Genomic DNA, 14,062 nt, shown 5'->3' with positions numbered 1-14,062 from the left:
TGGAGCACGGGCTCTAGGCATGTGGGCTTCAGTAGTTGTGGCTCACGGGCTCTAGAGCGCAGGCTCAGTAGCTGTGAGGCATGGGCTTCGTTGCTCCGTGGCATGTGGGATCTTCCCGGACCAGGGCTCGAACCCGTGTCCCCTGCATTGGCAGGTGGATTCTTAACCACTGCGCCACCAAGGAAGTCCCGGCAAAAATATTAATAAGACAAGAGTTTAGCTTTCAAGGAGAACATAGGCTAGTGTTAGGCTGGACAACTTAAAAATAGATCATAATACTGTGCAATAAGTCCACCCTATAGGAGTTTGTTTAAAATACGCCTCTATGAATGTCCCTTTTCCCCCAAAAGCCTTACCTGACCACTCAATCTAAAATAGGTTCTTGTATACTTACCTGGCAGGGGAAATACCACAATCAAGAAGGTGGTATTTCCCAGGGCAAGTCTCCTCCGTTGCACTCCGAGTGTGCCGACCCTTGCAATTTCCCCAAACGTGTGAAAGAAACTCAGTTGCATAATTTGTGGTCGTGGGGGACTGCGTTTGTGCTCTCCCCTTTTAAAAAAAAAAATTGGAAAAATATAAAATAGGTTCTTGTTACTATTCTTTTTCATGATATTTTTTTCTTTTCCTTTAGAGTGTTTATCACAATTTGTTAATATAATAATATATTTATTTGCTTAATTTCCGTCTCCCCAGTTGACTGTATACTCCATGGGAGTAGGTTCTATGTCTGCTTTGCTTACACTGAATACTCAACACCTGGTCCCGGCTGGCACACAGCAGGCCCAAAGTAGACATTTATTGAGTGAGTTAACAAATAAGCACTGACCGTACCCAGGCATGATGATTTCTTGCACTAAACCAGTGGTTCTCAAAGTGTGATCCTTGGACTAGCAACATCAACACCTGGGAACTTGGTTCGGAGTGAACATTCTTGGCTCCACCTGTTCGTTCACAAACTGGTCCCATACCCAGAGGGCAGGGAGAGACCAAAGAAAGAGGCAGACCACTCCAGGCTGGTAGGTGGCAGATTTAATAAGCAAGGGTATTTACTTACGACGCTTGTCTTGGGCGCCTGCAAGACGAGTAGATCCCTGTACCTGCCCACCAAAACCTTCAAGTTAAAGAGACCTTAACTGGATTCAGTCATATATTCAGTCCAGACAGTCTCAACAATACCTTTCTTTTAATTTATTTTATTTATTTATTTATTTGGCTGCCGTTGGGTCTTCTTTGCTGCGCGTGGGCTTTCTCTAGTTGCGGCGAGCAGGGGCCACTCTCTGTTGCGGTGCACGGGCCTCTCACTGCGGCGGCTTCTCCTGTTATAGAGCACGGGCTCTAGACGTGTGGGCTTCATTAGTTGTAGCACGCAGGTTCAGTAGTTGTGGCACACGGGCCTAGTTGCTCCGCGGCATGTGGGATCCTCCCAGACCAGGGCTCGAACCCGTGTCCCCTGCCTCGGCAGGCGGATTCCCAACCACTGCGCCACCAGGGAAGCCCAACAATACCTTTCTTTCTCAAGGCTACGTCCTTGAAACAGCTCCCACAGTGGGAAAGTAGGCTGAGCGTACATTCCAAAGACAAAGGGTGTGGGCGGAGCCTGCGACTGCCTGAGTCCAGCTGGTGGGTCAATCAGTGGTCATGCCCTCTCGATTCTTCCTCCAACACCAGCCCAGACCAGAATAGAATCAGAAACTCTGGAATCAGCAGTCTGTGCTTTAACAAGCCTTCTGGGTGATTCTGATGTAGACTGAAGTTTGCAAGCACTGTACTAAAGTGATAAACCACCATTCTCGTCTACCGTAGACATCTGTGGATTTTAGCACAGAGATAAGAGTAATTATGTCTGGACTGGGAAATACTTCATGGAGAAGGTGACATTTTTAAGGAAGCCTCAAGCTAGATAAGCCAGGGAAAAGCAATTCAGGCAGAGTACTGTGTACCCAAAGGCACATAGGCATGGATTAGCCTGGCCTTTGGAGGAGTCTATAAGTAGTTCTGCGGGAGGGTCCCGGGCATGGCAGGGAGATGAGGACGGAGATGGAGGCAGGCGCCTTGAATGCCAAGTTTCAAGCAGGTAAGTAACTTGGTACCCCGTTTCCCCTCCCCACGGCTGTCCAGACTGGCCTGAGTCAGACTTCCGCGGGCTCACTTCCCGTCCCCGCCTGCCTTTTTCCTCCCTCCCTCTTCTCCCTATTCTCCCACCTCCTCCCTTCCCCTGGGGGTGAGACGGCCCTGCTTCCAGGCCAACTCCACTCCTCGCCGACCCGTCCAACTCGCTGACGTCAGCTGGGCCGGGCGCGCCTCGTTGGCGGCTTTGGAGCCAGGCCTGGCCCCACCTCCCGGCTTTGGGGGAAAGCTCAGGATGCTGGTCTGCGTCGAGGGAGCCGCGCAGGCGCACTTGGTACAGGGCGTCGCGGGGCTTTCAGGGCTCGAGAGAGAGTCCCTTCCTCCGGAGACACCTTGCTTCCGAGGGAGGGGTCCGTGGTGTCAATGTCGGTTGCTCGGGACCCACGCTTGCGTCATTTAGCGCCACCACCCCCAGGGGAACTGGCTCCCAGTCTGCGCCCTCTTCTCCGCGACCGACCGCGCTGGTGACTCACAGCAAGACTGGTCTCCAGGGTCCTCAACCCAACGGTGCCTGGAGGCGATGAAGGGTGATAACAGACTTCCTAACAATAGGTACTGTTTACCGAGCACTTCTTAGTGTGCTGGCACTGAGTCACCTGCACCTTGTAGTTCTCAACTTTATGCAACCCAGTGCCCTTTTCTTATAATACGTTTCAGTGCCACTTCAGCATTTATAGATAATGTAACCAACCTACATCCCAGTTCAATAGTATTAAACCACAAAATGCCACAATTAGTGTAAAGGGGGAAATAGAAAGAATTTATAATAATAGAACATACAGTTCATGCTCACTTGGGCAGCACACATACTAAAATTGGAACCATACAGAGAAGATCATATACATACATACATACACTTGTTTTTTTCAGCAGGGAAATGCTTGGGCAGACCCTCACTAGAAGATATAATGAAGTAGTTATTCCCTGCCAATCTGCAACAACTGCAAATGCAACCCTCACTGATACAGATATGTTATATTAATGGCTCAAATACCACCAGTACTGTTGCCATTGCATTATGCTTTTCTGCAGTGGTGAACTCTCCTGCTGAAAAGTTCCAAATAAAACAGAATCCAGCCTTCCCTTGATTGACATGGTGCCCTGCTGTCTTTTGTTCGCCCCTCCAGATCCATTCTCCCCAGGGCAGAGACCACTGGCACATCATATCTCATTGAATCCTTACAAACACATTTGGACTGGGTATCATTATTTTACACATGTGGAAATAGGCTCAAAGAGATCAAGAAAGCTGCTTAGGTCTGTCTGTGGTGGGTCTTGAGTTCAGACTCGGATGTGACTGGATTTAAGGCCTCTGTTCCTAATTGCAAAGCTGCACTGCCCCTTTGCAGTTTGGGTCTTTGTCAGAGTCAAAGGACAGAGAGAGTGCTAGAGGAGGTCAGGTCCAGTTCTCATAGAGAAGAGGGCCTTCACCAGAGTTGTACTAGTCTAGGTATGCTGGGCTATGGATGATAAAATATAGCCTCAAAATTTCAGTGGCTTGGAATTCCCTGGTGGTCCAGTGGTTAGGACTCCGCGCTCTCACTGCCGAGGGCCTGGGTTTGATCCCTGGTTGGGGAACTAAGATCCTGCAAGCAGTGCGGCAAGGCCAAAAAAAAAAAAAAAAAAAAAAAAAAAAACTCAGTGGCTTAACATACAGTAAAGATTTATTTCTTGCTCCAGTAAAGTCCACAGCAGATCTTCTTGGTAGGGTGACTCTCTCCTGGGCAGCTCTCCTCCAAGCGGTGAAATCAGAGATTTGGCCTTCTTCCATTAGGAAGCTCTGCCACCTCAGAGCCTTTTGCTTCCAGCCTCACAGATGAAAGGGAGAGGGTGTGGAATATTACTTGGTATATTTTATGGGCAAATGTGGAGGTGGCATGCATTTCTTCTACCCTTCTCCTATGGGCTGAACTCAATCACATGGTCCACACCTAGATGCGAGGGGGCCTGGGAAATGTAGTCTGTGTTTGGTGAGCAGAGCCATGTCTCTGCAGAAGTGTCAAGCTCTTCCAGTCTCTATACTAAGAGCATTAAAAAAGGAGGCTTAAGTTCAAGTGTCATCTTTTTTTTTTTGCTATGAATACCTTTTACTGAAATACTGTAGGACTTACTTTCACAGTAAGGTACCTAAACTGTTTCTAACACAGGAGCCAAGTAACATCCAACTCTCCATGTACAGCGTCTTGTCATTTCTAGAAAAATCCTTTCACATTTTTAAAATCAGCTTCGGCTAGAAGGCCTGGGGTAATGGTTGAAGCCCAGAGTGTCTCTGGAGATGCTGCATGAGAGTTTTCATTGCTGCTTCGGAGGCTGGGAGCCCCACTGGCCAATGAGGAGGCCAGAGCCCCACCGACAGATGAGGAGGCCAGGCAAGATGAGCTGGAACATGTGCGGGGAGCTGGGTTCTGCACTTATTCAGACTATGGGTTTCTCATCCTTCCTAGATGGGCTCTGGAAGATGGTCTCTTTATGTTTACATGTTGTGCTGCACCTCACAGGCCTACAAGGCCTGTGCTTGCCCTGCTTCAAGACTGAAGAAAGAGCCCGGAGTCAGCAACAGAGACATCAATGGTTTAATGATGGGGGAGCTTATACATCTGAAGCAAGGTCCTGGAGCGACACCCCACCATGTGCAGCAGATGGCAGGCAGGACATGGCGGCAGTCTTCACTCCAAGTGTTATCTTTGCTGTTGATCTGCTGAATGACCATGCCTCGTATCCTGCCCCCTTTCAGGGCCCTAGTTTCCTCATTTGTTACATGGTTATGGAAGCCCAGCCCTCAGAGCTGCATGATGACCAGATGTAATTGGTAGGATAGAGTGCTGGTTGGGGGAATTCATGGAGAGAGCTGCCTCCTCCTGAGGTCTGACCTTGCCTAATGACTCTCCTGACTCCACTTTCCACCTTCTGCAGCCAGGAAGGCCCAGCAGGATCTCCTGGTTGTTGAGGAGGCCTTCCCTGCGAAGCCGCAAGTGCCCATGGTCCCTCTGAACACTGGCATTGTTGGGGAAGAATGGTTCTGAGTAATTAATGAAGAGTGAAATCCAGATACTAGAATCTACCAGAGAACTCCAGCAAGCGCCCTGGAGACCCAGTGGAGGCCCCAGAGAACCTGGCATTAATCCAAGGAGATGCTGGAGCTGTGGCCGAGGAACTGGGCTGGTGTGTGTTGGGGAGCCCATGCTCACTTCAGTGGTCGTCCACAGTTTCGTCTGCCCCGAACCTCTCTTCCAGGGGTCAGCTCTACCACACCCAAACTACAAGGTTGCAGTGGGAACTGTCATGTTTCTACAGTAGGCCCCTGGCCCCTGGTCACTTGATTGGTCCAGGGTCAGGCACTTGACCCACACTGGAACAATAATTTTTCTGCTTGGGAATTTTGGAGAGAGAAAGAGCTATCTTAACTTCTCTCCAGCTAATTGGTCCAATAACATATAACTCTTAGGTTCTCTTGACAGTCATATTTTCCTCACTGTGTGGAAGTAACAAGCAGGGGAAGCTGGTCTGATGAGAGAGAATGAAAGATGAGGAGACTTCCAGTGGTGTCTGAGTTTCTGATTCTGCTCCATTCCTGAGGCTAGGCTGTAATCTAGACTCTGTGATATCATTAAAATTAAGTTTCCCCTTTTTGCTTAAGCTAGTTTAGATAGATTTTGTTGTTGTTGTTGTTATTGATCCAAAGAGCTAAGGAATAGTATGAACTTCCTTATCAAACACATTTATTCATTCAAGAAATATTTCTGGTGCATCTACTATGTTCCAGGTACTGTGCAAAGTACTGGAAATTTGGGACTTCCATGGTGGCGCAGTTGTTAAGAATCCACCTGCCAATGCAGGGGACACGGGTTCGGGCCCTGGTCCGGGAAGATCCCACATGCCATGGAGCAACTAAGCCGGTGTGCCACAGCTACTGAGCCTGCGCTCTAGAACCCACAAGCCACAACTATTGAGCCCACGTGGCACAACTACTGAAGCCCGTACGTCTAGAGCCCGTGATCTGAAACGAGAAGCCACCACAATGAGAAGCCCGCGCAACACAACGAAGAGTAGCCCCCTCTCGCTGCAACTAGAGGAAGCCCACGCGCATCAACGAAGACCCAATGCAGCCAAAAATAAATAAATAAATAAATAAATTTATAAAAACAAAACAAAAAGCCCCCCAAAACCCTCAAAGTACTGGAAATTTAACGATGAATAGGATAGACGTGGTATATACCCCCAGGGACCTTATACTTGGAGGCTAGGGCAGGACAGACCAGGAACAAGTACTATACAGGTAAAATCCAGGTTTATGAGAACTGTCAAGAAGGAAAAAATTTTTCCTCTACCTTTCTCGGCTCTTCTGGCTGGTCTAAGAATTAAATTGACACAAGACAATAACAGGAGAAAATCAAATTTAATTACTTATGTACAGGAAATCCACATTAACATGAGAGATTCCAAATACAGGCAGCATGAGGTATATATGTCATTCTGGACTAAGGAGAAGGGAGCACATATCTGGGACTTCAAAGGGAAGGAAGGCAATTTGTAGGAAGATGAAAAAAGAGCAAGTGTTTGTTAAATGTTTGCTGGGCCGTGTAGAAACAATGGGACAGAGAGAGGAATTTTAACAAACAGACTTTGCTAGTTTCCTGCCTGTCTACCACACCTAGTTCATATTATACTATAGATAGCTCTGGTGATAGTTCTCTTTCCTGGAGAAGGCCCTCTCTCTGAATTCTTTTAGGTAGTTAAGGGGGAGGTGAAAAGAAAAAAAAGAAAAAAACTTCCTGAGTCTTTTGTTTCTTCCTCATGCCAAAGAGACGTATTCTGGGGTGGTAAATTTTGCTCCCCTACAAAATATATCACAGGGTTGTGAGAACATACAAGCTGAGAACTGAAGGATGGGGCAGGGGTTGGGTGGAAGAAGATTGGAATTAGGATGTCGAGGAGGGAGAGCATTCCAGGCAGGAAGAAGGGCACGAGTGATGACAACTGCATCATGAACCAGCATCCTCTGGAGAGAAAACAACACTCCAGCTGAGCTGGACTAGCTGAGGGGCCTGATTTTTCACCTCCCCCCATTTTGAGCCCTCAGGTAATACATTGCTAAGAAGACTCTTTCCTTTTCCCCAGAAGCAGCCTAGCAGGGACCACTCCCTCCTGTCCAGACTGTTCTATTCCTTATTTATTTATTTTTTATAAATTTGTTTATTTATTTTTGGCTGCGTTGAGTCTTCGTTTCTGCACACGGGCTTTCTGTAGTTGCGGAGAGCGGGGGCTACTCTTGGTCGTGGTGCGCGGGCTTCTCATTGCGGTGGCTTCTCTTGTTGCGGAGCGTGGGCTCTAGGCACGTGGGCTTCAGTAGTTGTGGCACACGGGCTCAGTAGTCGTGGCTCGTGGGCCCTAGAGCGCAGGCTCAGTAGTCGTGGCGCAGGGGCTTAGTTGCTCTGCGGCTTGTGGGATCTGCCCGGACCAGGGCTTGAACCTGTGTCCTCTGCATTGGCAGGTGGATTCTCAACCACTGCGCCACCAGGGAAGCCCTGTTCTATTCCTTATTGAGCTGTTGCATGGGGAGAAACACAAAACACTTCCAAGAAGGCCTTGACACACTGAACATGATCTGTATATGCATTCTTCCCTTTCATTCATACCCCTTTTGGCAGAGAATGCTAACTTTCATCCTAATAGCCATTATCCCCACCTTACTTACTCCTATGTTGGGGGCACCATGTATCTGGCTAATGAAACCACATTTCCCAACCTTCCTTGCAAATGGGGGTGGCTAATGAGAGGTCAGTGGAAGTGATTGGGTGGGATTTTGGGAAAGCTGTTTAAAGGAGTTAACTCAGCAAGCACCCCTTTTCCCTTTCCCCTGATTCTTCTTTCTTTGTCCCTGGGACATGAATTCGATGGGTGGAGCTCCAACAGCCATCTTTCACTCATGAGGTGATCTTGAAGATGGACGTCATGTGCTGAGGATGGCAGAGCAGATGACAGATTCCAGCTTCTGAGACCTTGTAGAATCCCCATACCAGCCTGATCTGCCTGCAGATGGTTTATCATATGAGAGGAAAATAAGTCCCTATCTTGTTTAGGTCACTGTTGTTATGAATCTCTTACCAGCGGCTGGACAAAATTCCTCATTGGTGTAATCCTAAAAGCCCTCTTGTAATTCAATTTCTCTCCACTAAATAGTCCCCAAGTCATCCATTCAATCATTTATTCATTCGCTCACTCAAACACTCTCTGATTGAAGATAGCCATCCCATATTCTAGAATCAGATGAGATTATGTGGGTGTAAAAGAGTGTTGTAGATACCAAAGCGTTAAACACATATTAGATTGTGTTATTATTTTAATTAATATTATGATTTGTTGTTGCTCAAGTGTCACAATTAAGAAGATTTTAGTGTGTAGCAATTTGCTAGAGGGAAACTCCCATTAAGTGGTGTGAAATTCAGTTCTATTTGATGTTGTAAATAAAAGAAGCAAGGGGTAACCCAGTGCAAGTGCTTCTCAAACTTTAATTTGCACAGAGCAATACTTGAGGGTCTTATTAAAATGCAGATTCAGACTCAGGGGGTCTGAGGTGAGGCCTCAGATTCTGCATTTCTCACAAACTCCTGGTTGAGGCTGCTTGCCGCCCTGGACCTTCGAACAGTGGGGACCTAGGAGATCTTTCCCTGTGCTGGAGAAAGAAATGATGAGAGAGGAGAAAGGGAAGCTAAGGGCAGAGAGGAGAGCATTTCAGAAAATGGGAAACAGTTTCTTTTAGAGGCTCTATCTGCAAGCAGGTTGGTAACTTAATAAAAACCAGGAACTGTGCAGACCTTATTTTGTTTAATTCTTACAACCATATATAAGAGGAATTCTAATTCTTAGTCTAGTGGAAGCTCAGAGAAGTTAAGGGATATGACCAAGGTCACACAGCAGGTCAGTGGCAGGGATGGGATTGCCACCCAGGTTTTTCAGAGGCCAAAGCCTGTGTTTCTTTCCAAGTCCCTTGCTAAAATTCCAGGGGTACGTTTACTCCTTTTGCTGAATTATTCCTCCTCACCCAGGAAATACTGATCAGGGGAGGAGGACGAGGCTGCCCTAGGGAACCAGGCCCCCGGTACTTGAATGTTTGGCTCAGCTCTAGTTTATCTGAAAGGCTTTCTGTGGCTGCTAAGCTCTGTATTTTTTGAACACTGGGACCTTGGTAGTGGGAAGTAAGGCGGGTACCGGTGGGATGTTTCTAAGTTTTGCTGGACAATTTCCATTTCGTAAGCCCGATCTCCTTTCTGGAGGTTGCCGTGGTCCAGAGCAGCAGGAGTATGTCCTGGGAAGTGGAGGCCACAGAGGTGAGAGCAAACCCTGCTCCAGCTCTGACCCGGGACCCTTGCTTTCTCCCTGGATGCCTTTGAAGGACTACTAAAACCTGACAGTTTGGCCCAGCAATCAGCAAACCGGCAAGTGCCAGGCCCCAGTGAGGATCCTTGCTTCCTCCCAAGATAGGAGATAAATGGGCAGTCTGTGTCCCCATAAAAGTTCCGCCACTCGGGGTGGAGCCTCTGCCATAGGCTCCCACTTGTGGTGCTGTTCCCCAGGGCTCGGGTGTAAATCTGAGCCATTTCCTTCTCCAGTTTCCCACATGTGACTAGCCTTTGTCTAATTCACCACCGTGGGGAGCTGGGGAGGGTTCCGTGCACAATAAATCTTTCATTGGGAAGGTAGTTTTATCATTAGAAAGGATGATGCTAAAAAAAGAGAGGATGTAAGTGACTAATGTGTTCAGGGATGATGAAAGGAAGGGCTCAGGGTGAGAAGAAAGGGATGAGGCTGGGATCGCAGAGCAGGGTTGAGGAGGTGTGGGTGGAGAGACTCATGGAGACATGCCAGGAACGCCAGTGCAAGGCCTGATTGCAGAAGAGCATGAAGGAGCTTCCTGGTGAGAAGAGAAACCAGGATACATGGTGTGGTTCCCTCTCCTCTCCTGAGGACTGGCTGTGGTCTGCTTGGACATTAGCTCCACCGTTGTGCGGAGGCTATTGGACGCACTGGTTTCAGGTCTCGGATCCAGTCACAGCAGCAACACCAGAAGTGGGGACGGAGGGGCAGCAGGGGCAGTCGTCTCATGGAGTGATGTCCAAGGCACCCTAGTGTGTAGTGTCTGAAGGGGAAGGACTTAATTAAGGGACCTCTCCTGCTCCCTTAATTAAGGGAGAGCAGGGACCTCTCCTGCTCCCAGGCTCCCCCTCAACCCTCATTTTTGAGACAGCATCAGCATTTCCAGGGCAGTGAAGGCCAAAGCCACCAGTTGGGCTGCAACACTGAGTGGTATTGGATATCCCAGATTACCCTAACTCTGGCTGGTCTAGTCCTAGAAGCAGAGGAAGGCCAGGAAAATGTTCCCTGGAGCCCATGGCCTCCACTGTCTCCTGGCCACCACCCTCTTAAGGGCCATGCTACTCTAAATAGTTGATGATCTTGCTGCCTCCACTTCCTTGATTCCCATTCTTCTGGCACTCTACAGTGTAGCTTCTGTCCCACCTCACCCCACTGCACTGAAACTGCTCCTACTAATGGCATCAGCAATCGGAAGCCAAATCCAGGGGCTACTTCCCAGTTCTTACTTTTTCTTTAAATTTTTCATTTACCTGTTGATTACAATTGTTTCTTCTTGAAAAATCTCAACTCTAGGGTTTCCTAACTGGTGATCCATGAGTCCCTAGATTGTCTTAAGAAACAACATGCAGTCTTTAAAATTTTTATACCAAGTGTTGTACAAATCTGCATTTTTCTAGGGAGGATGGTCCAGGGCATTTGTTGGATTCTCAAAAGGGATCAGTGATCTGCCAAAGTGTCAAGAACCAGTGCCCTTGAAATCTGTATTGGTTGGAATTAAGTTCTGCTGGCAGTGATCCAAGATAACCGTGGTTGATTTGTTCTTCATGTATACAGAATCAGTCATCAGAGCTGGAAGGGTGACTCTTTCTACCTTTGCTCTGCCAACACCAGGGTGTAGTCCTCAACCTCATAGTCCAAGATGGTGCTCCAAGCAGCATGTTGGAAGGAGGGACAAAGAAGAATATAAAGGACATGCTCTTGCTGTCTCTCAAAGATTCCCAGGAGCTGCTATGTGACACTTTTGCTTTTATATTACTGGCCCAAACTTAATCTCGTGGGTCACATCTATCTGCAGAGAGGCTGGGAAACGTCCTTATTCGGGGTAGTCTATTGCCATGGATGAAAGGGAGAATAGATATTGGGGGGCAGATATCAGCACCTGTCAGAGCTTCTGTGACACCACCAGTGGTGGATACTGTGATTCACACAATATCCCTTTCTATTTCTTTCTAGTTTAAGCTGGGAAGACACACTACCTAGATTCCCTTGCAGCTGGCATTCCAAATGTGATTTAGGAATTGCTAATTAAATGAACTTGCACAGGACTTGAACCTGGAGCTCAGTGGAGAGAAGGATCAGGTGAGGCATCAATTTTGCAGGCGTGGATTGTGGCAGACTTGTTTCCTGGTCACTAGCTTCCTGTTTTAGCAGCTTCCTGTAGCAGAGTGTTCGTGGCTTCTTTCCTGATCGTGATGACAGAGGCATGGTGATCCTGAGGGCTTACAGTTATCTCTGGAAGCTTTGTTTTAAGTCTACTCCTCCAGGCCTTCCAGCAATATTGTGAGCCAAAGCTTGGCAAATTTTAATGTTCATATTGGCCTGAGGATCCAGCTGAAGGGTAGATTCTGATTCAGTAGATCTGGAGTGAGATCTCAGATTCTGCATTTCTCACAAGCTCCTGGGTAATATCTGATGGTTAGGATGAATTTTTTTTTTCTGCACCTCGCAGCTTGTGGGATATTTAGTTCCCTGACCAGATATCGAACCCGGGTCCTCGGCAATGAAAGCGCAGAGGCCTAACCACTGGACCGCCAGGGAACTAGGATGGATTTTTAGTAGCTCAGTCCTAAGGTGTCCTCTGCTTACCTACATCTGATCGTAAATTCATTTCTGCTTTAACTACCTATTGATGGTTTCTGATTCCCCTAATTCTGTGACTGTTTCTTCCTTGTCTCTTTTAAGAGATCTTCTTCCTGTGTATTTTAAAAAATCGTTATTTATTTATTTTTTATACAGCAGGTTCTTATTAGTTATCTGTTTTATACATATTAGTGTATATATGTCAATGCCAATCTCCCAATTCATCCCACCACCATCACTCCCCACCCAGCCCCGCTTTCCCCCTTTGGTGTTTCTACGTTTGTTCTCTACATCTGTGTCTCTATTTATGCCTTGCAAACTGGTTTGTCTGCACCATTTTTCTAGATTCCACATATATGCGTTAATATACGATATTTGCTTTTCTCTTTCCGACTTACTTCACTCTGTATGACACTCTCTAAGTCCATCCATGTCTCTACAAATGACCAATTTCATTACTTTTTATGATTGAGTAATATTCCATTGTATATATGTACCACATCTTCTTTATCCATTCGTCTGTAGATGGACATTTAGGTTGCTTCCATGACCTGGCTATTGTAAACAGTGCTGCAATGATCACTGGGGTGCATGTGTCTTTCTGAATTATGGTTTTCTCTGGGTATATGCCCAGTAGTGGGATTGCTGGGTCATATGGTAGTTCTATTTTTAGTTTTTTAAGGAACCTTCATACTGTTCTCCATAGTGGCTGTATCAATTTACATTCCCAACAACAGTGCAAGAGGGTTCTTTTCTCCACACCCTCTCCAGCATTTGTTGTTTGTAGATTTTCTGATGATGCCCATTCTCGCTGGTATGAGGTGATACCTCATTGTAGTTTTGATTTGCATTTCTTTAATTATTAGTGATGTTGAGCAGCTTTTTATGTGCCCCTTGGCCATCTATATGTCTTCTTTGGAGAAATGTCTATTTAGGTCTTCTGCCCATTTTTTGATTGGGTTGTTTGTTTTTTTAATATTGAGCTGCATGAGCTGTTTATATATTTTGGAGATTAATCCTTTGTCCGTTGATTCATTTGCAAATATTTTCTCCCATTCTGAAGGTTGTCTTTTCGTCTTGTTTATAGTTTCCTTTGCTGTGCAAAAGCTTTTAAGTTTCATTAGGTCCCATTTGTTTATTTTTGTTTTTATTTTCATTACTCTAGGAGGTGGGTCAAAAAAGACCTTGCTATGATTTATGTCAAAGAGTGTTCTTCCTATGTTTTCCTCTAAGAGTTTTATAGTGTCCAGTCTTACATTTAGGTCTTTAATCCATTTTGAGTTTATTTTTGTGTATGGTGTTAGGGAGTGTTCTAATTTCATTCTTTTACATGTAGCTGTCTGCTCTTCCCAGCACCACTTATTGAAGAGACTGTCTTTTCTCCACTGTATATCCTTGCCTCCTCTGTCATAGATTAGTTGACCATAGGTGTGTGGGTTTATCTCTGGGCTTTCTATCCTGTTCCATTGATCTATATTTCTGTTTTTGTGCCAGTACCATATTGTCTTGATTACTGTAGCTTTGTAGTATAGTCTGAAGTCAGGAAGTCTGATTCCTCCAGCTCCGTTTTTTTTCCCTCAAGATTGCTTTGGCTATTTGGGGTCTTTTGTGTCTCCACACAAATTTTAAGATTTTTTGTTCTAATTCTGTGAAAAATGCCATTGGTAATTTGATAGGGATTGCATTGAATCTGTAGATTGCTTTGGGCAGTATAGTCATTTTCGCAATGTTGATTCTTGCAATCCAAGAACATTGTATATCTCTCCATCTGTTTCTGTCATCTTTGATTTCTTTCATCAGTGTCTTATAGTTTTCTGAGTACAGGCCTTTTACCTCCTTAGGTAGGTTTATTCCTAGGTATTTTATTCTTTTTGTTGCAATGGAGAATGGGATTGTTTCCTTAATTTCTCTTTCTGATCTTTCATTGTTAGTGTATAGGAAAGCAAGAGATTTCTGGGCATTAATTTTGTATCCTGCT

At 46.1% G+C, this 14,062-nt stretch overlaps 1 non-coding gene across 1 annotated transcript; it reads left to right on the top strand.

Moving 5' to 3' along the window:
• Positions 1 to 386: 386 nt before the first annotated feature.
• Positions 387 to 555, top strand: LOC133098508 (U1 spliceosomal RNA). The gene has a single exon (XR_009702203.1). It is a non-coding gene; the product is annotated as a U1 spliceosomal RNA (small nuclear RNA).
• Positions 556 to 14,062: the final 13,507 nt, after the last annotated feature.

The sequence above is a fragment of the Eubalaena glacialis genome, chromosome 9 (assembly GCF_028564815.1).
Source record: "Eubalaena glacialis isolate mEubGla1 chromosome 9, mEubGla1.1.hap2.+ XY, whole genome shotgun sequence".
In the NCBI taxonomy this organism is placed as follows: Eukaryota; Metazoa; Chordata; class Mammalia; order Artiodactyla; family Balaenidae; genus Eubalaena; species Eubalaena glacialis.
This window is presented reverse-complemented; position numbering and strand designations above follow the sequence as displayed.